Genomic DNA, 26,771 nt, shown 5'->3' on the forward strand with positions numbered 1-26,771 from the left:
CTACCAGATCACATGGTAGCTCCATTTTTACCCTTAAACGCACCTCTATTCTGTTCTCACTACTGGCTGTTTCCAGGTTTCATCCCACCAGCAGCTAAAGGGTACACAGTTCTCTAAAACCCCTTCAGCATTTATTCTTTGTAGACTTTTTTTTTGCTGATGATCACCCTGAAGGCTGTGAGGTGAAAGTTTTTGTACACTGGATTTGCATGGCTTTATTAATTCCTGATGTTCAGCCTTTTTCCATTCCTGTTTTTTTAACAAAAAAAGAAAGAAAAAGAAACAGAACACAAATGTGCGTAAAATATGCCTCTTGAAACTGTCGTTTTGAAACGTGGACGTCTTTTGAATTTTTTGTTCGATATACGACCCCAGGATTTGTTTTCAGGGCAGGTGTGATTTACAGGCCTGCACTTATTTTGAATATCAACTGACCATTAGCGCTGGGATTAAAGCTGCTGTTGTGGGAAACGGCCACAAGGCGGCAGCATTTTTCCATTCCCAAATCTGGTTACTAGGGCAGCAGAGCCTTTCTGGAAGTCCTGTGCCTAGGTTGTAAATTAAAATGGAATGTGCCAGGAGAAACCCCCATAAGTTTATATTACATTAATTCTTGTTCGTTGTTTTAGTTTTTTAATCAGGGTAATGATTAGAATATTGCTTGTCCTAGGTGTACACAATCTGGTTCATTTGTGCATTATATATATATATATATATATATATATATATATATATATATATATATATATATTCCTGTACAGAGCCAATTCCCATGTAAATTATTGCAGAGTGTTCCATAGACCTCCCTTGCTACATGGTCGGTCTTTTTAATATATGTGTTTAATAGGTATTTGTACACGTATGGTAACCCTAATCTTAATTTTTCCATTCACCCCACCATTCCTTTTAGATAAGCATAGTTTGTTTTCTAAGTCTGTGAGTGTCTTTCTCTGTGGAAATATGTTCATTTGTGTCAGTTGTTAGATAACGCGTATAAGTGATATCATAGGATATGTCTTTTGCTTTCCGACTTACCTCATGTTCTGTGATTATCTCCAGGATCAACTATGGTGCCTCAAAGAGCAGTGTTTCATTGTTTTCCACGGCGAATATTCCAATTTGTACATGGACCACTCCTTCTTTTTCCACTCATCTGGTGATGGACATTTTGGTTACTTCCATGTCTTGGTTATTGTGAAAATTCCTGTAGTGCAGCTGTTGAAGCCTGTGCCTTCTCGACTCTGGACTTCTCAGGTGAGAGGCTCAGCAGTGGGCCTGCTGAATGGAATGGTAGCTCAATTTTTACGTTTAAACGCAGCTCCTTTCTGTTCTCATTATTTGCTGTTACCACTTTACATCTCACCAGAAGCTAGAGGGTACAGAGTTCTCTAAAACCCCTTCAGCATTTATTGCTTGTAGACTTTTTGCTGATGGTAGTTGACATGTGTGAGTTGAAAAATTTTGGAGGTTAGACTTGCATGAGTCTAATAATTCCTGATGTTGAGCTTTTACCCATTTTCCTCTTTTTTGAAAATGAGTGAGTAAAACTTACCCCTCCATACTATCTCCTTGAAAATTTGCAGTTTTGAATTTTTTTGGCCATTCCCTATCTCCGCACAATTGTTTAGGGCAGGTGTCCTTTACAGCCCTGAGTCCTTGGGAATGTTAAGTGACCATTAGCTGTGGGTTTAAAGTTGCTCTTGTGGGAAACAGCCACAAGGCGGCAGCATTTCTACATTTCCAACTCTGGGTTTTTGGGCAACAGAGCTTTCCTGGAAATTGTGTTAGTAAGCAGCAAATTAGAGTGGAATGTGCCAGCGAAAAGCCCCAAGAGTTTATATCTCCTAAATTATTGTTTGTTTTTTTAAATTTAACTTTTATTAATTATCAGAGCAAATTTGATAAAAATGTAGATTCTCCTAGGTGTACAGTTTCTGATTCATCCTATCAATGTATCTGTCTGTTCCTCTTTGGATCCTTTCCCGTGTATGTTATTATAGAGTGTTGAGTAGACCTCTCTTCGTATTCCATAGGTATTGTGTGATTATATATTTCATATGTATTAGTACATGTCTGTTAACCCCCATATCCTAATTCATACATTCCTTACACCTTTCCATTTGGTTGAACATAATTTGGTTTTCTGAATCTATGTGTGTCCTTCTCTTGGAAATTATTTCATGGGTATCAATTTTTAGGTAACACCTATAAGTGATGTCATAGGATGTCTGGTCTTTCGGTTTCTATCTTACTTCGAGTTGGGTGATTATCTGTAGATCCTTCTATGGTGGTGCCAACGGCACTGTTCCATGCTTTTTCATGACTAATATTCCATTGTGTACATGGACGACTTCTTCTTGGTGCATTTTTCTGTTGATGGATATTTTGGTTTCTTCCAGGTCTTGGGATGGTACATGTTGCTGCAGTGCAGGATTGCCAGCCTGTGTCTTTTTGATTCTGGTCTAATCAGGTGAAAGGCCCATGAGTGGGCCTACCAGATCACATGGTAGCTCCATATTTACCCTTAAACGCACCTCCAATCTGGTCTCACTACTGGCTGTTACCAGGTTTCATCCCACCAGCAGCTAAAGGGTACACAGTTCTCTAAAACCCCTTCAGCATTTATTCTTTTAGACTTTTTTTGCTGATAATCATTCTGACGGCTGTGAGGTGAACGTTTTCGTACACTGGACTTGCATGGCTTTATTAATTCCTGATGTTCAGCCTTTTTCCGTTCCCATTTTTTTAACAAAAAAAGAAAGGAAAAGAAACAGAAGCCAAATGTGCATAAATTATGCCTCTTGAAACTGTCGGTTTGAAATATGGACGTCTTTTGAATTTTTTGGTCGATATGTGACCCCAGGATTTGTTTTCAGGGCAGGTGTCATTTACAGGCCTGCAATGATTTTGAATATCAACTGACCATTAGCGCTGGGATTAAAGCTGCTGTTGTGTGAAACGGCCACAAGGTGGCAGCGGTTCTCCCTTACCAAATCTGATTACTAGGGCAGCAGAGCCTCAATGGAAGTCGTGTTCTAGGTTATAACTTAGAATGCAATGTGGCAGGAAAAAGCCCCTTAAGTTTATGTCTCACTACTTCTTGTTCGTTGTTTTTATTTAATTTTTATTTTTTATCACAGCAAGTTTGATTACAGGGTTTGGCTTGTTCTAGGTGTGCAAGATGTGGTTCTTTTACACATAAACATATGTCTATTCTTCCTGGGATCCTTATCCCATGTACGTTATGACAGAATGTTGAATAGTCTTCTCTTGGTATTCCGTAGGTCTTTGGTGATTATATATTTCACCTGTGTTTGTATATGTCTGTTAACCCCAATATCCTAATGTATCCAATCCTCACACCTTTCCATTGGTGAACCATAAATTTGTTTAATGAATCTCTGATAGCCCTTCTCTGTGGGAATATCTTCACTGGTATCAATTTTTAGGTAACACCTATAAGTGATATCATACGATACGTGTCTTTCTCTTTCTGACTTACTCCAGGTTGTGTGATTACATCTAGAATCATCTACGGTGCTGCACAGGGCAATGTGTCCTTTTTTTCCTTGGCTAATATTTTGTCGGTACTTGTACCAATTCTTCTTTGTCCACTCATCTGTTGCTGGACTTTTTGGTTACTTCCATATCTTGGCTATTGTAATACTGTGCAGTGCACATTTGCCTTCCTGTGCCTTTCCAATTCTGTCTTCTTTGGTTATAGGTCCAGGAATGGGCCTGCTGAATGATATTGTAGCTCAATGTGTACCTTTTAAAGACATCTCCATTCTGTTCTCATTAGTGGATCTTTCAAGGGTACGTCCAACTGAAAGCTGAGGTTATGCATTTCTCCACAAACACTTCAGCACTTATTGTTTATAGGTTTCTTGCTGATGGTTATTCTGAGGTGTACCAGCTGAAACCTCTTTGTAGCTGAATTTGCGTGTGTCTCATAATCCGTTGAAATTAAGCTTTAAGGCATGTCCATTTTATTTTTCAAACTGTGATTACAGCTTAACTCTACAAAGTGTTTTCTTAAAGTATGTGTCACATTTTGAAATTTATTGGCCATTACCTCCCTCAAGGCATTTTGTGGGCAGGTCTCATTTACAGCCCTGCAGTACTTGTTCACATGAAGTGACCATTAGCACAGGTTTTAAGCTGCTTTTGCAGGTAACGGACAGAGTGTGGCAGCCTTTCTACGTTCCCCATGCTGGTACTAGGGAAACAGACCTTCCTGCCACTGGTGTTCCTCGGTTATAAATTAGAGAGGAATGTGCCCGGATAAACCCCCAATTGCTTCTGTCTCCTTACTTATCTTTGTTTTTAAATTTATACTTTTTATTGGAGTAATATTCCATTGTGTACATGGACCACTGCTTCTTGGTGCACTTCTCTGTTGCTGGACATTTTCGTTGCTTCCAAGTGTTGGCTATTGTAAGTATTGCTGGAGTGCAGAATTGCCAGTCTGTGTGGTTTTGATTCTCATTTTCTCAGGTGACAGGTCCAGCAGTGGGTATGATTGATTGCCTGGTAGTGCAATGTTTCCCTTTTCAAAGCACCTCCATTGTGTTTTCATTAGTGGCTCTTACCACGTCCCCCTTAGAACGGAGGGTACGCACTTCTCCACAATCACTTCAGCATTTATTGCTTGCAGCATTTTGTTAATGGCCATTCTGACTGCTGTGAGCTGATAGGTTTTTGTAATTTGGGTTTGCATGTCTTTATAAATTCCTAAAACTCATCATTTTTCCAAGCTTTTTTTGTTTGTGTTTTTAAAAAAAGGAGAAAAAAGTATGCATACAATAAACCTTTTCAAATTGTCCTCTTGGAAGGTTGCCCTCTTTTCAATTTCTTATTCAATTTTCGACCCCAGGATTATTTTGGTGGACAGGTGTCATTACAGAACTGCAAGATTGGTGAATAGTTAAGTGACCATTAGCAGTGGGTTTAAAGCTGCTGTTGTGTGAAACGGCCACTAGGAGGCAGCATTTCTCCATTCCCCAATCTGGGTAGTAGGGCAGGAGAGCCTTTCTGGAAGTCGTGTTCCTAGGTTGTAAATTAGAATGGAATGTGCCAGGAGAAACCCCCATAAGTTTATGTCTCATTACTTCTTGTTGGTTGTCTTAATTTTTGTAATCGGGGTAATGATTAGAATATTGTTTGTCCTAGCTGTACAGAATCTGGTTCATTTGTACATTATATATGTCTATTCATATACAGATCCTCTTCCCATGCAAAATATTACACAGCGTTCCGTAGACCTGCCTTGCTATATGGTCGGTCTTTTTGACACATGTATATAATATGTATTGGTATACATAACACTGATCTTCATTTATCCATTCCCCCCACCTTTCCTTTTAGATAAGTATATTTTTTTCCTACATTTGTTATTGTCTTTCTCTGTGGAAATATGTGAATTTGGGTCAGCTATTAGATAACGCCTATAAGTAAATATCATAGGATATAGGTCTTTTGCTTTGCAAATTACCTCATGTTCCATGATTATCTCTAAGCTCATTTGTGGTGCCTCAAAGGGCAGTGTTTCATTGTTTTAAATGGGGAACGTTCCACTGTGTACATGGACCACTACTTCATTATCCATTCACCTGTTGATGGACATTTTGGTTGCTTCACCATCTTGGCTATTGTGAATAAGGCCGCAGTGCAACTGATACAGCCTCTGTCTTCCCGATTCGGCACTTCTCAGGTGAGAGGCCTGCTGGTGGGCCTGCTGCGTCGAATGGTAGTTCAATTTTTGTTTTTCTAACGCAGCTCCTTTCTGTTCTCATGATTCACTCTTACCACTTTACATCTCACCAGCAGCTAGAGGGTACACAGTCCTCTAAATATCCTTCAGTATTTATTGTTTGTAGAATTTTTGCTGATCGTCAGTAGACAGGTGTGAGTTGTAAACTTTCTGTAAATTAGAGTTGCATGAATCTAATAATTCCTAAGGTTAAGTTTTTATTCATTTTCCATTTTTTTAAAGAGTGAGTCAAACGTACCTCTTCATACTCTCTTCTTGAAACATTTGCCTGTTCTGAAATTTTTTGTCCATTCCCTTCCGCAGCACAATTTTTTTAGGGCAGGTGTCCTTTACAGCGCTGAGTCCTTGTGAATGTTAAGTGACCATTAGCTGTGGGCTTAAAGCCGCGCTTGTGGGAAACGTCCACAAGCCGGCAGGATTTGTACATTTCCCACTCCGTTTTTGGGCAGTACAGCCTTCCAGGAAATCGTGTTAGTAGGCTGCAAATTAGAGTAGAATGTGCCAGGGAAAACCCCCAAGAGCTTATATCTCCTTTCTTCTTGATTGTTTTTAAATTTAGTTTTTATTAATTATCAGAGCAAATTCGATAAAAAATATTTTGTTTCTCCTAGCTGTACAGAATCTGGTTCATTATATCAATGTATCTGTCTACTCATCTTTGGAGCCCTTCCTGTGTAGGTTATTACAGAGTGTTGAGTAGACCTTTCTTGGTATTCCATAGGTATTTTGTGATTAAACATTTCATATGTATTAGTACATGTCTCTTAACCCCCATATCCTAATTCATCCATTCCTTACAACTTTCCATCAGGTTAAACGTACTTTTCTTTTCTTAATCCATGCTTTTCCTTCTCTTGGAAATAAGTTCGTGGGTATCAATTTTTAGCTAACACCTATAAGTGATGTCATAGGATGTCTGTCTTTCCATTTTTTTCATACTTCAAGTTGGGTGATGATCTTTATTAGGTCCTTCTATGGTGGTGCACATGGCACACTTTTATTCTATTCCATGGCTAATATTCCATTGTGTACATGGACCACTTCTTCCTTGTACATTTTTCTGTTGATGGACATTTTGGGTTCTCCAAGTCTTGGCTATGGTTAATGTTCCTGCAGTGCAGGACTGCCAGCCGGTACCTTTTTCATTCTGGTCTGCTCAGGTGGTAGGCGCATGAAAGGACCTACCAGATCACATGGCAGCTCAATTTTTACCTTTAAAGGCACCGCCACTCTCTTCTCCCTACTGTCTCTTACCAGTTTATCCACCCGCAGCGGCTAGAGGGTACATAGTTCTCTAAAACCTTTTCCGCATTTATACCTTTGTACACTATCCTCCTGGTGATCATTCTGATGGCTGTGTGGTAAAGGTTTCTGTAGATTGGATTTGCAATCTTTATTAATTGCTGACGTTGAGCATTCCCATTCCTTTTTTAAAGAAAAAAAAAGCAAGAAAACACAAAATGTGCTTAAAATATGCTTCTTGATTCTGTTTTTGAAATGTTGACGTCTTTTGAATTTTCTGGTCGATTTACGACCCCAGGATTTTTTTCTTTGATGGTAGGTGTCTATTACAGGCCTGCAATTATTTTGAAAATTAAGTGACCACTAGCGCTGGGTTCAAAGCTGCTGTTGTGTGAAACGGCCAGAAGACAGAAGCATTTCTCCTTACCAAATCTGGTTACTAGGGCAAGACAGCCATAATGGAAGTTGTGCTGTAGGTTGTAAATTAGAATGGAAAGTGCCAGGAAAATCCCCTTAAGATTACGTCTCATTCCATCCTGTTCGTTTTTTAACTTATTATTTTTGATCACAGCCAATTTGATTACAATGTTTTCTTTGTTCTAGGTGTGCAAGATGGGGATGTTTTACACATATACATATATCTAGTCTTCTTCAGATCCTTTTCCCATGTAGGTTATGACACAATGTTGAGTAGTCTTCTCTTGGTATGCCGTAGGTCTTTGGTGATTATATATTTCACATGCGTTTGTATATCTCTGTTAACCCCAATAATGTAATGTATCCAATCCTCACACCTTTCCTTATGGTGGACCCTAAGTTGGTTTAATGAATCTGTGATTGCCTTTTTCTGTGGAGGTATCTTCACTGTTATCAACTTTTAGCTCACACCTATAAGTGATATGATAGGATATCATATCTTTCTTTCGCTTTCTCACTTACCACAACTCGGGTGATTACTTCTAGACTCATCGATGGTGCTGCAAATGGCATTGTTTCATTTTTTTCCCCAGCTAATATTCCATCTCTACATGTAGCAGTTCTTCTTTGTCCACCCATCTGTTGCTGGACTTTTTGGTTACTTCCATATCTTGGCTATTGTAATATGTGCAGTGCACATTTGCCTTCCTGTGCCTTTCCAATTCTGTCTTCTTTGGTTGTAGGTCCAGGAATGGGCCTGTTGGTTTATATTGTAGCTCAATGTTTACCTTTTAAAGGCATCTCCATTCTGTTCTCATTAGTGGCTCTTTCCAGGGTACATCCCACTGAAAGTTGAGGGTATGCATTTCTCCACAACACCTTCAGCATGCATGCATTCATTCATTCATTCATTCATTCATTTATTTATTTTCGTTTGTTTGTTTTGCGGTACACGGGCCTCTCACTGTTGTGGCCTCTCCCGTTGCGGAGCACAGGCACCCGTGGCATGTGGGATCTTCCCAGAACGGAGTACGAACCCGCGTCCCCTGCATCGCAGGTGGACTCTCAACCACTGTGCCACCAGGGAAGCCCCAGCATTTATTGATTATGGGTTTCGTGCTGAAGGTTATTCTGAGGGGTGTGAACTGATACCTCTTTGTGGTTGAATTTTGTCTCATAATCCCTTGACATTAAGCTTTAAGGCATGTCCTTCTTATTTTTCAAACTGTAATTACAGCTTAGCTCTTCAAAGTGTTTTCTTTTTATTTTTTTTATTTTTTTTTCTTTTTGCGGTATGCGGGCCTCTCACTGTTGTGGCCTCTCCCGTTGCGGAGCACAGGCTCCGGATGCGCAGGCCCAGAGGCCATGGCTCACTGGCCTAGCCGCTCCGCGGCATATGGGATCCTCCCAGACCGGGGCACGAACCCGTATCCCCTGCATCGGCAGGCGGACTCTCAACCACTGCGCCACCAGGGAGGCCCTCAAAGTGTTTTCTTAAAGTATGTGTCACATTTTGAAATTTTTTGACCATTACCTCCCTCAAGACATTTTGAGGGCAGGTCTCATTTACAGCCCTGCAGTACTTGTTCACATGAAGTGACCATTAGCACAGGCTTTAAAGCTGCTTTTGCAGGTAACAGCCAGAGGGTGGCAGCCTTTCTACGTTCCCCACGCTGGTACTAGGGAAACAGACCTTCCTGCCACTGGTGTTCCTCGGTTATAAATTAGAGAGGAATGTGCCCGGATAAACCCCCAAATGCTTACGTCTCCTTACTTATGTTTGTTTTTAAATTTAATTTATACTTTTTATTGGAGTAATATTCCATTGTGTACATGGACCACTGCTTCTTGGTGCACTTCTCTGTTGCTGGACATTTTCGTTGCTTCCAAGTGTTGGCTATGGTAAGTATTGCTGGAGTGCAGAACTGCCAGTCTGTGAGGTTTTGATTCTCATTTTCTCAGGTGACAGGTCCAGCAGTGGGTATGATTGATTGCCTGGTAGCGCAATGTTTCCCTTTTCAAAGCACCTCCATTGTGTTTTCATTAGTGGCCCTTACCACGTCCCCCTTAGAACGGAGGGTACGCACTTCTCCACAATTGCTTCAGCATTTATTGCTTGCAGCATTTTGTTAATGGCCATTCTGACTGCTGTGAGCTGATAGGTTTTTGTAATTTGGGTTTGCGTGTCTTTACAAATACCTAACATTCATCATTTTTCCAAGCCGTTTTTGTTTCTGTTTAAAAAAAAGGAGAAAAAAGTGTGCATACAATATACCTCTTGAAATTGTCTTCTTGGAAGGTTGCCCTCTTTTGAATTTCTTATTCGGTTTTCGACCCCAGGAATTTTTTGGTGGACAGGTGCCATTACAGAACTGCACGTTTGGTGAATAGTTAGTGACCATTAGCAGTGGGTTTAAAGCTGCTGTTGTGTGAAACGGTCACTAGGAGGCAGCATTTCTCCATTCCCCAATCTGGGTAGTAGGGAAGGACAGCCTTTCTGGAAGTCGTGTTCCTAGGTTGTAAATTAGAATGGAATGTGCCAGGAGAAACCCCCATACGTTGGTGTTTCATTACTTCTTGTTGGTTGTCTTAATTTTTGTAATCGGTGTGATGATTAGAATATTGTTTGTCCTAGCTGTACACAATCTGGCTCATTTGTACATTATATATGTCTATTCATATACAGATCCTCTTCCCATGCAAAATATTACACAGTGTTCCGTAGACCTCCCTTGCTATATGGTCGCTCTTTGTGACACATGTATATAATATGTATTGGTATATGTAACACTGATCTTAATTTATCCATTCCTCCCACCTTTCCTTTTAGATAAGTATAGTTTTTTCCTACATCTGTGAGTGTCTTTCTCTGTGGAAATATTTTCCTGTGGGTCAGTTATTAGATAACGCCTATAAGTAATATCATAGGATATAGGTCTTTTGATTTCCAACTTACCTCATGTTCCATGATTATCTCTAGGCTCAACTGTGGTGCCTCAAAGAGCAGTAATTCATTGTTCTCCATGGTGAATATTCCATTGTGTACATGGACCTCCTCTTCTTTATCCATTCACCTGTGGATGGACATTTTGGTTGCTTCACCATCTTGGCTGTTGTGAATAAGGCCGCAGTGCAACTGATACAGCCTGTGTCTTCCCGACTCTGGACTTCTCAGGTGAGAGGCCTAGCGGTGGGCCTGCTGCGTCGAATGGAAAACGTAGGGAGTAACCAGGCAAAGTCAGTTACCATGGCAGCCCTGGGAAAAACATTACCAAGTGACACTAACACTCCCAGGAGCCTACATTTGTTTCCACAATAAGTAAACCTTTCTCATTTCCAAAGTACTATACTGTGAAATATGCATCTCAGTCACAACTAGAGGTTACTCAGTGTCTGCTGTGAGTGGGAGGAAAAGAGAAGGGCCTTACACAGTACCTAAAGCAATGACAAGAAGAAACTAGGGTCCACGGGCAGAGACACACAGGCTTAGATAGGCTCCAATCTCTATGACATTCTGAGGAGATCACGTTGTAAGGGCTCGAGCACGAGAAAGCAGCCACTAACCAGCTACCCTGTCTCAAATATGTGGAGAAAGTCAATGTAAATGCTTACCTATGTATTATTCTTTTCTGATCATTCTTTCAGTGTAGCCCTTCTGGCTTTGTGCAAAGCGATTCTTTGTTTTGTACCTGAAAAATGAGTGGCACATGTAAATGGATGAAACATGTCAGAGCAGACATCCAACGAGCACTTCAGCTAACGAACGAGGAGCTCCAAGTTCTGGGAAAGAATCATAAAAGTAGTGTAGAATCACAATATCTTAGAGCATCCTTTATATCAACTCCCCTCTATCGTATCACCAATCAGTGGTCATCAGCCTATACATGAACTTTGCAGTGACAGAAAACCCAGCACTCTCTAGACACATATACGCACTTTTAGTTGCTACAGCAGTCTATATCAAATTCAGAATGTGACTCCCTGTCACGCATCAGTCCCAGTCTGCCTTCTGCAATGGTACACCCCATGGCACACCTCATCGCTTTTCCACCTGGCACATTTCCCAAACACATGAGGACAATTTTGTTCTGCCTAAAGCTCTCTTCTCCCACGTCACCCTCCTAAATCACTCTTTCCTTCCTGTGTTTATGACTTTGAGGAGCCCCCACGGTTTTCTCATCCCAAGGCCATGACAAGCAATGGCATCAGTGTGCCTGCTACAGATTCTGGGAAAGGGGCAGGGCCACACAGGGGTCTGGCAAATGTGACTGACAACCTGAAGGGAGAGTACATGTGAGACCCTCAGCCTCTCTTCAGTCCTCAGCCTCTATCCAAGGTTTCTCCATAGCACACTATTGACATTTTGGAGCAGATAATTCTTTTGGGGGGTGGGGAGGGCTGTCCTATGCCTTGTACGATATGTAGTAGCATCCTGACCTCTACCCACTAGATGCCTGCAGCACCACCAACCCCACACCCCGGATGTGACAATGAAAACTGTCTCCAGCCATTGTCAAACGTCCTGCAGGAAGGGTGAGGGCAAAATCACCCTCACTCAAGAGCCACTGCTCTATCCCATGACTGTTCACCCATGAGTACTCAAAACTCTCTCCTCCGCTGGCTTAACAGGTAACTCTCCAGAAAGTTTATCGGGTATCAAAATGCTATTTGAAATTTAATAGTACTTATCTCTATAACGGTATCTGATGAAAGTAAAACCCTTTCGCCAGATGTTAAGAACCTCCCAGGTGGTTAATCCACGTTTACCTTATCTCCTACCCCAGGCCCTGGAAATTACAGAAATGATCGGACACCCATTTTCGGGTTCCGTTCAATAAGTACCAGTAGCGTAAGACTTTCTGGCAACCTGAACACTGAATTCAAGTAAACTATTCTGCCTGACCGTGGCTTTGTGGGACAGGCCACAAACCTGTAGCAGGACCCTCCTCGCTGCTATTTACGGAATTGAGGTGTCTGACTGGAAAGCCGGTGGAGGTGAACTACCCAAGAAAGCAGTGGGTTCAGGATTAGACGATGTAAAGGGTGACAAGGGAGGGGAGAATGAACCTCAGCTGAAAAGAAAGGGGAAAAGTACCAAGAGATGAGTTCTCTTGACTGAAGAGAAGATACGCTGAAAGCCATCAGCTTGCCCTCGGGGCCCTCAGCTCTCTGGGGAGCTCTAAGGGAAGGGTGAGCCTGGACCTACGACTCCGGACTCCTGGTCTCGGCCCCCAGGCCTGACCATTCACTCAGACTCTCAATAAATACTTGTATTCAAAGACCTTACACGGGGACCACACCTGGGAAAACATCGCCGCACCCTCATCATAAGTCACAGGGGGAGACCCGAACTGGCCAAGCCATGACAGGAGCTGTGAGGGCGACAAAAGAGCACGGCAGGGATCGGACATCGGATCGCCAGAAGCCCTCCGCCCTCCTGGTTCGTAATGCCAGGGCCCCATCGCCGCGTATCGCCGGACCCGGTCCTGCCTCCGTCGCGCACCCTTCCCCAAGGTTGGCCGGGGTCTGGAGTCACCATCCCCGGTTCGGACCTACAGACCTCGCCGCTGCTGAGCTCTACAGATCCCGCTCCTTCCACACAGTTCGCCGAGTCCGCGGGCCTTACTGAGCCGCGCCGGCCACCGTCCGCGAGGCCTTGGCGCGCCCGTGACGTCACTGTCGTGCGCCTCTCCCGCAGCAAGGGGTGTATGGCTCTCGCACGGCGGCTGCGGCTGTTGTCGCTCGCGGCTCGGTTGCTTCTGGCGCCTCGCCGGGACCTGACGGTCCGCGGTCCCAACGAGCCGCTGCCCGTGGTGCGCATCCTGCGGGCTCTACAGCGGCAGCAGGAAGAGCGGCATAGCGGCCAGCGTAGCCCCCCCGTGGCCGACGCTGGCGCGTCCTGGGCTGACGCTGATGTCAGTGCGGCGACCCGAGTTGAACCAGCCGGCTCACCTCACGCTGGGCTCTTGGAACCCGCGCCACTCTCTTCGTGGGGCTGGAGGAACCGGTGCACCCACGCGGACCATTTCTCCATCGAGTGTGCGCAACATGAGGCTCCAGCGCTGCGGAACCTTTCGCCCAAGGGCAGCTGCACTGAAGTGTGTCTGGAGTTCCCCGTTCTGATCGCACTACAAGAGGCTGCTCCCGAAGTTGTTCGGCCCACAAACGTGCGGTCGAGTACCATTCCCCCACTTCTTCGCGGCCGCCACATTCTCTGCGCCGCAGAAACCGGCAGTGGCAAAACTCTCAGCTCCATGCTACCTCTCCTTCAACGGCTGTTGGGCCAGCCAAGCCTGGACCCCTGTCGTATCCCTGCTCCTCGAGGCCTGGTTCTTGTGCCTTCTCGAGAATTAGCCGAACTGGTGCGTGCCGTGGCCCAGGCCTTGGGCAGCTCCTTGGACCTCCAGGTGCGGGAGTTAGGGGGAGGCCATGGCATGAGGAGGATCCGGCTGCAACTGTCCAAACAACCTCCAGCAGATGTTCTGGTGGCCACTCCGGGGGCTCTGTGGAAGGCCCTGAAAACTCAACTGATCAGCCTGGAGCCGCTCTCCTCCTTGGTGTTGGATGATGCAGACATGCTTTTGGATGAAATCTTCCTGGAACTGGTGGATTACATCTTGGAGGGGAGCCATACAGCAGAAGGCCCAGCTGACTTAATACAGCAGAAGGCCCAGCTGACTTAAAAGACCCCTTCAATCCCAAAGCTCAGTTAGTGCTGGTGGGGGCCACATTTCCCGAAGGTGGAGGCCAGCTGCTGAGTAAAGTTGCCAGCTTACTCTCTCTAACCCCCGTTACCAGTGACAAGCTCCACTGCATCATGCCTCATGTCAGACAGACATTCATGAGGCCGAAGGGAACAGAGAAGGTGACTGGGTTGGTACAGATCCTTAGGCAGCATGACAGAGCATAAAGACTGGCGCCGCAGGAACTGTTCTGGTGTTCTGTAATTGCTACAGCGCTGTGAACTGGCTGGGGTATATATTCTGGATGACCACAAAATCCAACACTTAAGACTGCAGGGACAAATGCCAGCCTCAATGAGAGCAGGCATCTTCCAGTCCTTCCAGAAGGGCTCCCGAGACATTCTTCTCTGCACAGACATCGCCTCTCAGGGCCTGGACAGCACCCAGGTGGAGCTAGTCATCAATTATGATTTCCCTCCTACCCAGCAAGACTACATCCACAGAGCAGGGAGGGTGGGCCGGGTGGGGATCGAGGTGCCAGTCACCGTCATCAGCTTTGTGACCCATCCCTGGGACGTGAGCCTGGCTCAGAAGATTGAACTGGCAGCTCGCCGGAGGAGAAGCCTTCCAGGACTGGGGTCCTCAGTGAGAGAGCCTTTGCACCAGCAAACCTTATTGCAACAGGCTTATATATGATGCCGTAACAGGGACCTTTCCCTCTGTGCTGGACGGGTGAGCACACTTGTCAGTGGGGTGCTCTGGGCTGCCTAGTCACCTTCTGAAGACCCGGGCTGCTGTCTGGCTTCAAAAGGTAAGTTGCTGGCCAACACTGGAGGGTGAACTACTGAGCTTGGCTCTCTATAGTCTTTCACGTGAAGAATAATGTCGATCTTGGCTCTGTATTATGTCATGGTTTCTAACAATAAGCCATGTTTCTATGGGTGCCCCTTAATAACAGTTTCCACTGCGGCAGAATTCAGTAGACCCTGAGAAGATTCACACTCCAAACTACCACACTTAGGACGAAGGCTCTTTCAATTGATGTTTTAGCTTAAATTTTGTTTCCGGCCCCCAAACATCCATTAAGCCTCCAGGAGAAGGAAAAGGGGATGTGACTAGCAATAGAGAGAAATCTTCTTCACAACAATGGCCATGGGAAGCTTAGGCACTTTTGGTGAAATCTCTCTGGGAAGTACTGGCAGAGGAATAAAAGGCAAACTGACACAGAAATATTGCTTGGTGTGCATTTCCAGGCTCTGCCTTCTTTCTCATCTCTTGGTGGCAGGTGGAGGAAGAGAAGAAAAGGTTAAACTTTTTTATAAACCAGCAGAATAAGCTTATAACATCCTCTCACTATCTCTGCATAGGTTCTAGTCTCTGCAGCATTATATAAGCTTTGCCCAAAGTAATGAACTGTTGAAAGTCAAATGTAATACTTCACCAAACAACTTAAAAATGCTTGCGCACTGGAAAGGGTTAAGTTGCAGAGAACACAAATGGACCCAGAGCAACCTTTGCCGAAAGAGAATACTGTGCTAAATGTACAGTCATAGCTCTTTTCCATATGAAGAAACAGTCAGAAGGATGAAAGAACTTGGTCAAAATCACACAAGTCAGTAGGAAAGAATCTGGTTTGTCTTTCCTCAGGGTTGTGTTCTTTAACCACCAGGCTAGCTTTTCTCAAATCTGATCCATGCATAGAATAACTATACACCTCTGCTTGCCTTGAATATTCCCTGTTTATACATATGCCTGCTGCAGTTTTTAATATTGACCACTTTGACTCCCCAAAGCAACCGAGAATACACAATAATTTGGTCTCTCTATCCATGGACCACTGTGGTGGGACTGCCCAGGAAGCTTATGAAAAGTGCAGCTTCCTGAGCCCTACTCCAGATCTAGATAAGTTTTCTGAGGGTTGGCTCAAGAATCCAGGTACAAGGCTTTTTAAGTGGTTTGGTGGAACCCCCCAGGTGATTCTCTCGCTCTCTTAAGTTAATAAGCCGTTTATTCTGCCTCCCCCAGATGCCCAGCCAGGTCCTGTTAAGGTAGGAGTCCCCACACCACATCAGAGGGATGCTCCCAGCCAAGTAATCTCCGGAGCCTTGGAGATTCTGAATGGTCTCATGCTGGCCCACCTGCCGTGACAAACCTCCGCCAGAGCATTCCCCTTCACATTTTACCTTCTACCACTCCAAAAGGCAGTCTGCTCCAATGAGGCCTGACTTCGTCTGTCCTAACGGGCACCCACTGATTCAAGCAGTTTAGGGATAGAAGGTGCTGTGGTTCTCGACCAGGGTGGCCCAACCTCTAAAAGGGTAGCCCAAGCAGTCTCTACTTCCTGGGCACATCCCCTCTGCAACAGCCCCGGTAAACGAAGGTCCCATCTTTGCTTTTTCAAGGTCGGCAACAGGGAGTCCCCTCCTAAAGAAGGTTCTCTCTCATTGCCACAGTATCAAAAGCTGCCGCAAGTGTGGTTCCTTCCTGTGGGCCTGATCAGGCTAAGGGCAGAGTTGTCTCTTTCCTCCTCTGAGTCGGACCAAGTTGTCTTACTAACCCCTCTTCACAGTGTTGACCATGATTTTCACGGGGGCTGCTGCTGAGCCTTTATCTCATCCTTTCATGGTGGAGAGAGAGAGGATTATAATGATTTTTACTTCTAGGGGAGAGGGGAGTGTAATGATTATGTTGTCATTTTGTATTATGTCCTTTTGTCATGAATTTGTTTTGAATTTCATATTAAAATGGGCCCACCATTCCCACTTTGTGAGGTCATTCAGCACCCTCATTTTGCACCTTTAACATCTCTCTCAGTATCACTTGGAAATGTTTGAAACGGCATGAGCTCGTCCTCACATTCCTATCAGCTGTAAATCCGGAGCCCCGACATGAACGTAACCATTGAGCAGAACCCCTCTCCACTAGCTGTATAACACTGGGTAGGCTCCTTAACATCTTGGTTTTTCTAAGCCCTCAGGTGTAAAAATGTGAGGGTTCTATGAATTTATATTTGGGGCAGGACAAGGTCGAGAAGAGTGTGGCTTTGCTTGTATTCTTCCAAACTGGAATGTCTTCCCTCTCCTCCCCATGGGTCCAAATCTCACTTGTCCTTCAGGCCCACTGCCAAGGAGCCTTCCCTGATTCCCCAGTCCACACAATTCTCTGCCTCTTAGGGTCAGTGCCATACAACCTAGCTGTCTCTTAACGTTAATCTTGCCTCTCAAGCCAATTTCAGAATGTGGGTCTCTCTTGCCCTCCTGGGGCCCCTGGGGCTGTACCAGCCCACCTGCACGCCCCACGTGGGGTGTCTACTAGACTAGGGCATGGGTGGGGAAGCCCAGGGGTGAGGGACCAGGCAGAGTACCTCTGCCTCCACCCTGCTCTCCTCCACAAAACTGCCCCTCCTCCTGAAGCCTGACCGCAAGTCACAGGTTCCTTATTATGACCTCACTGGGTAGTGATGACCTCACAGGCCTTCTCACAGTTTCCATGGCAGCATAACTATGGAAATGTGCTGCCCTCAGAGAAACTTCCCTACCAGTTCTCCACCAGATACCAATCTCTTTGGTTGTCTGAGAGAGAGTGTCTGACCGGATCGTCTATATTTACTCAAACCTGTGCTCTGTTCCCTGGCTGGGCAGTGCAGCAGGTACACCGAGACCGGGCATCTGTAGAAGAGGCATGGTGTACACACAACCTCACCTGGCTGCCACATGTTCCTGTGGGGCTTGCCCACTACGTAAACCTCAGCACTTTCCCAGCTGTAAGTAATACCAGTGACCTGGGACACCTTCAGGGTCCCGCAGTGCTCACTGCTGAGGACAAGTGAAAGGTCATCCCTGAACTAGTGTTCAGGAAGCTTCTGATCTTTATAAATGTTGCCTTCCGCTTTGGGCTACAGGATGCTTCCATTCAGACCCTTTCCTGATTGGCCTCTTAGCAAAAGGCAAGTGCGTTTTTGTTGGCAGATGGTAAACGGAGCAGTTTGAGGAAGAGGGCCACTCTTGAACCACACCTTCAAACCCAGGCACCTCTGTGCTGTCATGTACACATCTATATCGGTCCCCTCAGACACATCCCATACTGAGCTGCTGAGTACTAGGGGAGAGGGTGGTGCCATATTCATGGGAAGACCGGAAGAACCAAGGGGGGTGATGAAGCGCTAGTGAGACTGGAGGGCTGAGCAGATGGTGTCCCAGGAGGCTGGGTGGATGTGAGCCTACACTTGGTACCCAGAACCCGGTTCTGAGTCTCCTGATCACTCTGCCTCAGTATTTGGCCTTGTTCTAATCTAGATAAAAGTATCAGAGGGCTAGAGTTCAGTGTGGTTGTAACAGGCATTATAAATGGGGCCCAAGAGGGGTTGCCAAAGTGGGAGGGGTCCTTAACCAATTTATATTAGATTATCTTTTTCCAAAACTTGAAAGACGTTTCCATTAAAGCCTCAGAAGTGACACACTGCAAGAAATGTTTTCCCTGTTGTGGAAGGGAGAGATGGAGAGGATCATGATTGCAATTTCTTTCGGGTTCTACAGTTTTCCCTGGAAACGGTGAAGAGACTACCTCACCTGATGCAGCCGTAGGCTCTAGGAATTGCTTTTGCAGCCAGTGTCCCTTCTCTAGGGACTCATAGAGGTGATGGGCCAAGTCTGTGTTTTGGATGTCAAGTAGATTAAAGGTCTTCAGCCAGAAACTGGGAGAGACATGAGAGAGGGAAATTCTGGCAGGAGACTGTGTACAGCAGAGGTGACTGATCAGTTCTGATTTTCTTTGCAGCAGCTGTGGCTCCCATTTCTCCTCCTAAACCTGGTCACTACCATGTCCTCAACCGAGGGTGTGGAGAAACGCAGTTGGGCCGGCATGGGGAGACATACTGCCTGGTTGGTGGCTACCGGGCCTACGGGGATGCTCCTTTGGCCATGCCAGCAAAGGCGGAAGCCGAGAAGCCAGTCCCCAGATGTGCTCCCGAGAGAAAGCACGCTCCGGAAGAGTCGGACGAAGATCTCGGTTGCTCCAGACCCAAAATCCGGCGATTGTAGCATGGTACCAGGAGGCGGACTCCACAGAATCTTGCTGGCTGAACCATTCTGAAGACAGGGCAATGGTTTAACTGCCTAAGACAGCGAATGCCTCTTCCTGCAGTGACCCCTCCCGCCCCCCCCCCCCCCACTGCTCACTACCACAGATTAGAACCTGCGTCGTTCTGTCTGAGCCTTCCTCAGCCAGGAGCCTCCCTGCACACTAAATGGCCATAAGCCAGGAGCCTCAGAAAGTGAGGTTTGAAATGAGAGTCTGCCCTGAACATCCCAGGGCGGAAGCTGGCCTGGAAGAAAACCTGTCATTCCTCTGCTCAATCCTCACGGGCCCCTTTGTGAGCTGGAGAAAGTGAAGTCTGCACTCTGCGAGCGGAGGAGGATGCAGGAGCAGAGACAGGGTGCAGAGAAGCCTTAGCAGTCTACCACATGGGCTCCTGCCCTGAGCCATTGTCAGCGGCCACCACCACAAACCAGTGGGGAGCTGGGCTTTTTGAAACTGAAAGCAGCAATCTGTGGCTTCGCAAAGAGCCTCCTGCCTGGGGTCTCAGGAGGCAGAATAGAGAGGCCCAGGAAGCCCTGCTCCCTGAAGCAAGAACAGGATGGAGAGTCAAGCAGCACGCACCCTGTCCCGAGGTTCACATGCTCCTTTATTGCCAGCCCTTTCTGTCCCCAGTGGGGTCCCTTACTGCTCAATAAAACGCTTTTCTGTAACAGATTTGTAGGGTCGCCAGTGCTCAGACTTAGGTCACTACCCCTGTGCTAGGCACTCCTGCCACCTGGGAAAGATTCCAAAGGTGGAACAGCTCCAGGGGGTGCCAGGGATCAGAGCAAAAACTTGAGAGGCTGGGGATGCAGGAGTTTGGGCACAGTCCCTAAATCATCTCAGTGGTTGAGCTGCTGTGAGAAGGCACATCCCCAGTGTGTGTGCGTGTGTGTTGGGGGGAGGGGGTCCCTAGAGGAGGCAGCTAGCGGGAGGGCCTGAGGCTGGAAATGGGGAATGGCGTGCGGCCTCTGAGCAAGCACAGGCACTTAGCCCTTGAGGTTTCTGGGAAAGCTAGAGCCACAAGGGCCACGAGATAAGGCAAGTGTAGCAGCAGAGCCCAGGTGCCAGGTCTTTCTTCAGAACCTACACTTCACGAGGCCGGGCCTTCCACGCTGAGGTAGGAGGGATCCTGGCCAGAAGGTCAGCCAGCAGCTCTGGGACGAAGGTTGCTGCGGCGGGGCTCTTCTGCCATGGAAGCGACTTCATTTCCTTCCACACAAATAGCCTACTGACTGGGTTCCTGCTCTGTTGAGTAAAAGGGTCGTTGACTCTCCCCAGAAGGTTGTTCAGTTCACGTCCCAAAAGTCCCTCTATTCAGGCCCTTGGGAGGTGTAGCAGCTCCTGAGGGCGCTCTCCTGAGGCTGGCTGACAGAAGTGGGGGAGGTTCCTGATAATTCCCAGGTGCTGGTTCAAGTCCCCAGAGAATGGTCATGCAGGTTGGGGAGTCAAGTAGAAGGAGAGAGAAGGTTGGGGGCAGAGGGCCCCCTCCTGAATCCAGAGCTCACAAGGTTACCTCCTCCATTTCCAGAAACTCTCTCTTCCCCCACACCAGCCCCCATGGCCCAGTACCGGGAAACCGGGAGCCCAGAGCACTTGTGGCCACAGAGACCCTCGCACGCAGCCCTCGGGGTGGGCGGGGCCGGCTGCAGGCAGATGGGGACGAGGTGTGCTCCCGGGAGGCCACGGGCTGCAGGTGGCCCTCTGAGAGAAGCACCCCAGCTTGCCCAGGAAGGTTAGAGGCGGGGGAGAGCAACCTAGGGCGCCCCCTCGGAGCAGTGGGTGTGGGAAGAGGGGCGGGGACGGAGGGAACCCGCGATGGGAGGCGAGTGGGCTCTCAGCAGAGGCCAGCTTAGCCCGCGGGAGCTGCCTCTGAGCAGGGGGCGGGAGGGCAGTGCCGCCCTGTGGCTGCCGGGCTTCCCGGATCGCGGCTCTCCGCACACGGGTCGCAGGGTCCTGTGACTCTGTATCCCCTCCCTCACCCCGCCCCCCTCACGAGGCCGCGCCGCTGGGTGGCCTGTGTCGACGGGCAGAACCCCATCGCCCGCCCCTCTCAGACCCGCCTCTGCCCTCCTGCCTTGCCCTGCGCAGCTTGCGGCCCGGGGGCCTCGAAGGTCCCCGTGCACGCAGCCAGCGGCCTCTGCTGTGCCTGCTGCTCCTGCTGGGTCTGCTGCTGTGATCGGTAACCCTCGTGCAGACCACGCTGGGCACCTCCAGCACCCCAAGTCCGCGGGAGCGCACGCGGGCCCTGATGCGGGACTTCCCGCTTGTGGAAGGGTGGCTGCAGTGTGTGCGGGCTGCTGGGGGCCGGTGGGGGCCTAGCCTGGCCCTGGGCAGGGGAGGAGGTCCGGAGCATGTCGCGCTAGTGGGGAGGCTCCCTCACACCACCCCTGGATGTCCTCTCCATCATCTATGGATGTCCTTCCCTTTCTCTGTCATCCCCTCCCTGGTGGGAACCCCTCAGCCTAGGCTTCAGCTGCTCCTAGTATAGTCTGTGTGACAGTGTGAGGTGGGGGACCGCCAGGCTGGCCCAGGCCAGGCAATGTGTCCTGCCCGATCCCAAGACCTAAGGAGCCCACCCATTTGCCTTGACCTCCCTCCAGCCACACCAACATGCCCCTGGTCCTGAGGCAGTTTTACCACGATGGGCTATAGCATGGTAATCTGTGCAATTTCAGCCATGGCTAGACCAGCTTGGACAGGCTGAAAGACAGTCTCGTGGGTGGCCAGGTACCAAAGGGACACACAAGGTGCCACCATGGCTGCTGGGGAATGTGGGGCAGTTTGGAGGCCACAGAGACCACAGGTTAGTCACATTGGAACGAAGTTACCATAGTGACCTAGAAAGTGCCATGCCATGGATGCTGGGGGCTACAGGGGGCACAGTGAGCCCACCTGACGGGCTTCCAAGTACCACAGAAAAAGCAACGCATTACATGTGACTTCTGGGCACAGTGAGTGCTGTGCCAGCTGAGGAGGCTATGAGAAGCCCAAGGAGTTCCAAAGCCCAAACTAAGCCCTGGCCTTCCCTCAGTTCTGGTCAGCCTACGTCCCATGCCAGACCCACGAACGGGATGCTGTGCGCCTCACCCTGGAACAAATTGACCTCATCCGCCTCATGTGTGCCTCCTATTCTGAGCTGGAGCTTGTGACCTCAGTTAAAGGTAGACGGGGGACTTCCCTGGTAGTCTAGAGGTTAAGACTCCACGCTTCCACTGCAGGGGGGTCGGGTTTGATCCCCGGTGGGGGAACTAAGAGCCCTCATGCTGCGTGGCACGGCCAAAAAAAAGGTAAACAGACTGGTGGTAGTGGGTGTTAGGGACTTCAGTAAGCTACCCCTGCCTCTGAAAATGATCATCTGACCTACGTGCCCCCAGCTCTCAACAATACCCGGAAGTTGGCTTGCCTCACTGGTGTGGAGGGCGGCCACTCACTGGACAGTAGCCTCTCCATCCTGCATACCTTCTATGCGCTGGGTGTGAGCTACGTGACACTCACCCACACCTGCTACATGCCCTGGTGAGCACCTGAATATATTCAGGAAAAAACGCATTCGCCCTTTTTGGCCAACCAAACAAGCGGGCAATGCAAATCAACACTGCACAGAAGTCTCACTAGGCATCGGTCAAAAGGGCCATGCTGAAAAAGTGTAAAAACCAGAAATGCAGGGCAAGTCAAGGAGAAAAGGGAGCTTTTTTACGCTGATGGGCGTGATATAAATTGCCAACGGCCACTCTCGAAAATTGTATGGTGTTTCCTAAAACATCTAAAAAACAGAGCTACAGAGCACAGGGCACTTCCACTCATGGGCTTACATCTTGAGAAAACCAAAAATCGACAGGACACAGGCACCCCAAATTTTAGGGCTGCTGTGTTCACAAAATCCTCGACTCGGGTACACCTTAAGTATCTCATGAAAGAGAAAAATGGATAAACAAGTTGTAGTACTTATGTACAATGGAATATCACTCAGCCATGAAATCAATGTCCTAAGGCTAGTAGCAGCATAATGAGTGGATTTAGGTACGATGATTCTAAGAGAAATACGTCACACAGATAAAGAAACTTGTCATAGATATCAGTTATAGACGGAATGTAAAAATTACTACATGAACTAAATTACAAAACAGAACAGAGTCACACATTTAGAAAACACACTTATGGCTGCTTAAGGGGAAAGGTGAGGTGGGGTGATGCATAAAACAACAGTTTGAAATTAGCACAGATACCGTTCCATCAACCAAATATGTAATAGAGAAGACCTACTCATTGCTCAGTGAACTGGACTCAACACACCGTATTCACCACAGAAGAATATATCCGCGTAGTAAGAATCTTAAAAAGTATTTATTGATATTTCTCGGTAAGTGAATATAGTGGGTGTAAAGGGGCACAAACACAGCATTGAAAATCAGCTAAATCCCATTATAAATACAAATTACAAAAAAAAGCAAAGATAGTGAAAGAGAGAGAAATTCTTACAAAATTCGTTCAGTGGCTGTGATACAACCTGGATTGACCACATCTAGACCCACAGCTGGAAGAGACATAGGCTGGACACTCTTGGGGGCGACCGGATCGGTGAGGTTGCGTGAGCAAATGCAGACCCTTTAAAGTAATACTGCGTGCTACCCATTCCATGGGTCAGAAATCTCCAGGTTCAAGGGAATCTTCCTACAGCTAAAACATGCATGGGAAACCCAGAGGATGGTACACCATATGATCGGGAAACGTTTCTAAAACGCACCTAATTTTTCATCTCGTGGTGCTCGGGTTCGCCATTCCAGCTGCTTTACCAAAAAGCTCCCCACTTGGAGAATCAGCACCTTTAACCTCCTGTTTCGTACAGTTTGCAATTTGTCCAGAGGTTGAACGGGTAGAGGGGGAACCAATGAGAGATCAGCTCTAGGTGTTTGGACAGACACATGTCACTCTAATTTCCAATCAGGAAGAAGAATTAACCAAAGGCTCTGCCTGCCCCCCCGGAACCAGAATAGGGCCTGAAGCAATCCTGCGGTTTGGAGGCCAGCTCCCAAAAAGGCGAGTTGAAAAATGGATCTCAGAGGCACTAAAATTCACAAACCTGCAGGATAATAAATGATAACTTTCGTACCTTATTGAGGTAAGGCAACGAAGAGGATTTGAAAACAAGGCAGAATTGCAGGAAACCGTTTTCAAGAGGTAGATCGGAATCGCCTTTAAAGCACATGAAAAGCGGCAGAACTTCGACAATGATGCAGTTGGCCAAAAAGGGCGTACTTTTTTTTTCCTGAATATATTCAGGAAAAAACGCGTAGGCCCTTTTTGGCCAACCAAGCAAGTGGGCAATGCAAATCAGCACTACAAAGAAGTCTCACTTCGCATCGTTCAAAAGGGGTTTTACCATGTTTGAAATTCCAATATTTTAGCCTGACACGTTTTTGGATTTTAGGAAAAAAAATATTTTAAATGAGACAAAAAATCTTTTTTATGACCCAAAAAGACAGCAACAGTTTTATATTTTTATCTATTTCACTTGCACACAAAAGTCTCATGGGGTTATGTAAAGCAGTCCTGTTGGATGCTGTGCATGGTGCAAATATGGATTAAAGCTTTGGAATCTTAAGCTTCACTCACCTGAAACTTTTAAATTAGGATGCAAGCAATCCTTTCCAACATTTGAACAGAGAAAGACACTGTATTTATTTTATTAAGACACTGTCATAATCTGTCTTTTGCCCCAAGGAGAGAAACACCTGGCACTTCTATCAATGTGTTGTACAAAAATCTTTGAACACAGAGTGCAAGCAGAGGCTGATACAAGATGTGAAAGAAAAAAAAAAAGAGAGAGACCCCTGTGGCATTTTCTCCTAACTTATTGCAATCTCCCATTTAAAATGTGGGAATAATCAATCTTCTGAGGAAAAAGGCCCAAGGAAGCTTTTTGCTTTTGTGGAATAATGCAATGCCTAAAGATTTCATGAGGCAAGAAGAATTAATGAGAATGACCATGAGAAATCAAGGAAAGTCAGATCCATGGATGAAGTGATGTTTACCTCTGTGAATCAATGAGAAGTAGGAGCAAATGAAAAGAAAGCTGAATACAACATTTTCTGAATAAATGTAACCTTTCAGCTGTCATAGACAAATTAATGCTCACTATGATACAACATATTTAGTTCAGAAAGTTAACTTAAATTTAAAGCTTAACAATTAGATTTATTGAAGAAACGAAAACATATTTGTGGTTTAGAATATATAATGTGTTCTGCAACAGATAAGAAGATTACATAAATAAATAGAAATAAGACTAAATAGAGGAAAATAACAAATTAGATGTTATTAACATTAAAAACTGACACTCATCTAAAGAAAGAGGAGAGACAGAAAGAGAGAAGAACTTATATCAAGTATATATTTAAAACTCCTAAATAAGAAGTCTTCAGATGTTAAAAAAAAAAAAGTCTTCAATAAGAAGATAATGTAATAGCAAAGATGGGAAAAATATACCAAAAGATATTTCAAGAAAGAGAGTACAGAACGTTAAGTAAACATATCAAAAGATGCTTGGCCTCTTAGTAGTCAATTAAATGCAAAAAAGTCACACCTGGAATTATCACTCACCAACCAGAAAGTTCAAATGAAAATGACAGGTATTATCAAGTTTGACAAGAATGTGTGCAATCCTTGAATCTCATTCACTGCTGCTGAGGATGAAAAATCATACAAATGTTTTGAAAATATTTAGAAATATCTAAAAAGATAAACAGATGAAAGCTATGAGTCAAAAATTTTACTACTACATGTATATTGAACAATAATGTATACACATACCACCAAAGCTCAAGTTCTAGTATGTATATACCAGTGCAATTCTCAACAGACCCAAACTGAAAATCACTCATATTGTAATACATTTTGGAAAAAATTAATTAATAGTTAAATATTTACACTATGGAATCCTATGCAACAGTGTCAGTGCATGACAACAACAACAGGCAACCATATAGGCGTATTCATAAACAACATAAAATAAAAAAGCCCAATCCGAAAGTGATTTTACTGTGCCATTACATTTATATAAAATACAAAATACAGGTAAAGTGATCTTTTTGTTAGATACCAGAACAATATTAAACCTTAAGGGGAGTCACTAGAATTGGACAAGGGGGGCTCTGAGTATCTGGCAATTTTCTGTGTCTGTATCTAGAAGCTATGTATAGAGTGTATGCAGATTCTGAATTTTCTGAAATTTGTCATTTCCTTACAAACCATGCATATTTTTAGTTGTTTTTTATACATAACAAAAAGTAAAAATGATAGACTAGGGAAGGTAATTATATTAGCACTTTAATATCCATGCTTTTCAAGGTGGAAGTGAAAGGTATTAAATACTTGACATTGTGATTACTTCTTAAAAGTAAGGTGAAAATTTCAGATTAATAAATAAGACATACTTCTTCATATATCATCCTCAAAGAGGAGGGGTAGAAAGGAGTATTATTTTTTTAATTTAATATAGAACAGTTAAGATAGAAAATAATGAAAACAGACTAGGTTTAAAAAAGAGCACACTGGACTTCCCTGGTAGCTCAGTGGGT

At 45.8% G+C, this 26,771-nt stretch overlaps 1 long non-coding RNA gene and 1 pseudogene across 3 annotated transcripts in view; one reads left to right on the top strand and one right to left on the bottom strand.

Annotated features, from left to right (window-relative positions):
- The window catches only part of LOC309804148, a 56,957-nt gene continuing 30,186 nt past the window's right edge, over positions 1-26,771 (bottom strand). The window contains exons 1-5 of one of the 2 annotated variants that reach the window (XR_014294086.1): positions 12,993-13,074; positions 11,045-11,121; positions 10,389-10,506; positions 1,036-1,278; positions 1-249 (exon numbers count right to left, since the gene is read on the bottom strand). This is a non-coding gene — a long non-coding RNA (uncharacterized lncRNA). Of the gene's footprint in view, positions 250-1,035; positions 1,279-10,388; positions 10,507-11,044; positions 11,122-12,992; positions 13,075-26,771 lie in introns of those variants that run through there. The other variant, XR_014294085.1, reaches the window with a different exon arrangement.
- On the top strand, positions 12,117-18,978 carry LOC309804147 (putative ATP-dependent RNA helicase DDX28; annotated as a pseudogene). Its single transcript, XR_014296169.1, has 2 exons — positions 12,117-14,926; positions 18,892-18,978. The product of XR_014296169.1 is annotated as a putative ATP-dependent RNA helicase DDX28 (transcript).

The sequence above is a fragment of the Mesoplodon mirus genome (assembly GCF_964341445.2).
Source record: "Mesoplodon mirus genome assembly, chromosome: 5".
Lineage (NCBI taxonomy): Eukaryota > Metazoa > Chordata > Mammalia > Artiodactyla > Ziphiidae > Mesoplodon > Mesoplodon mirus.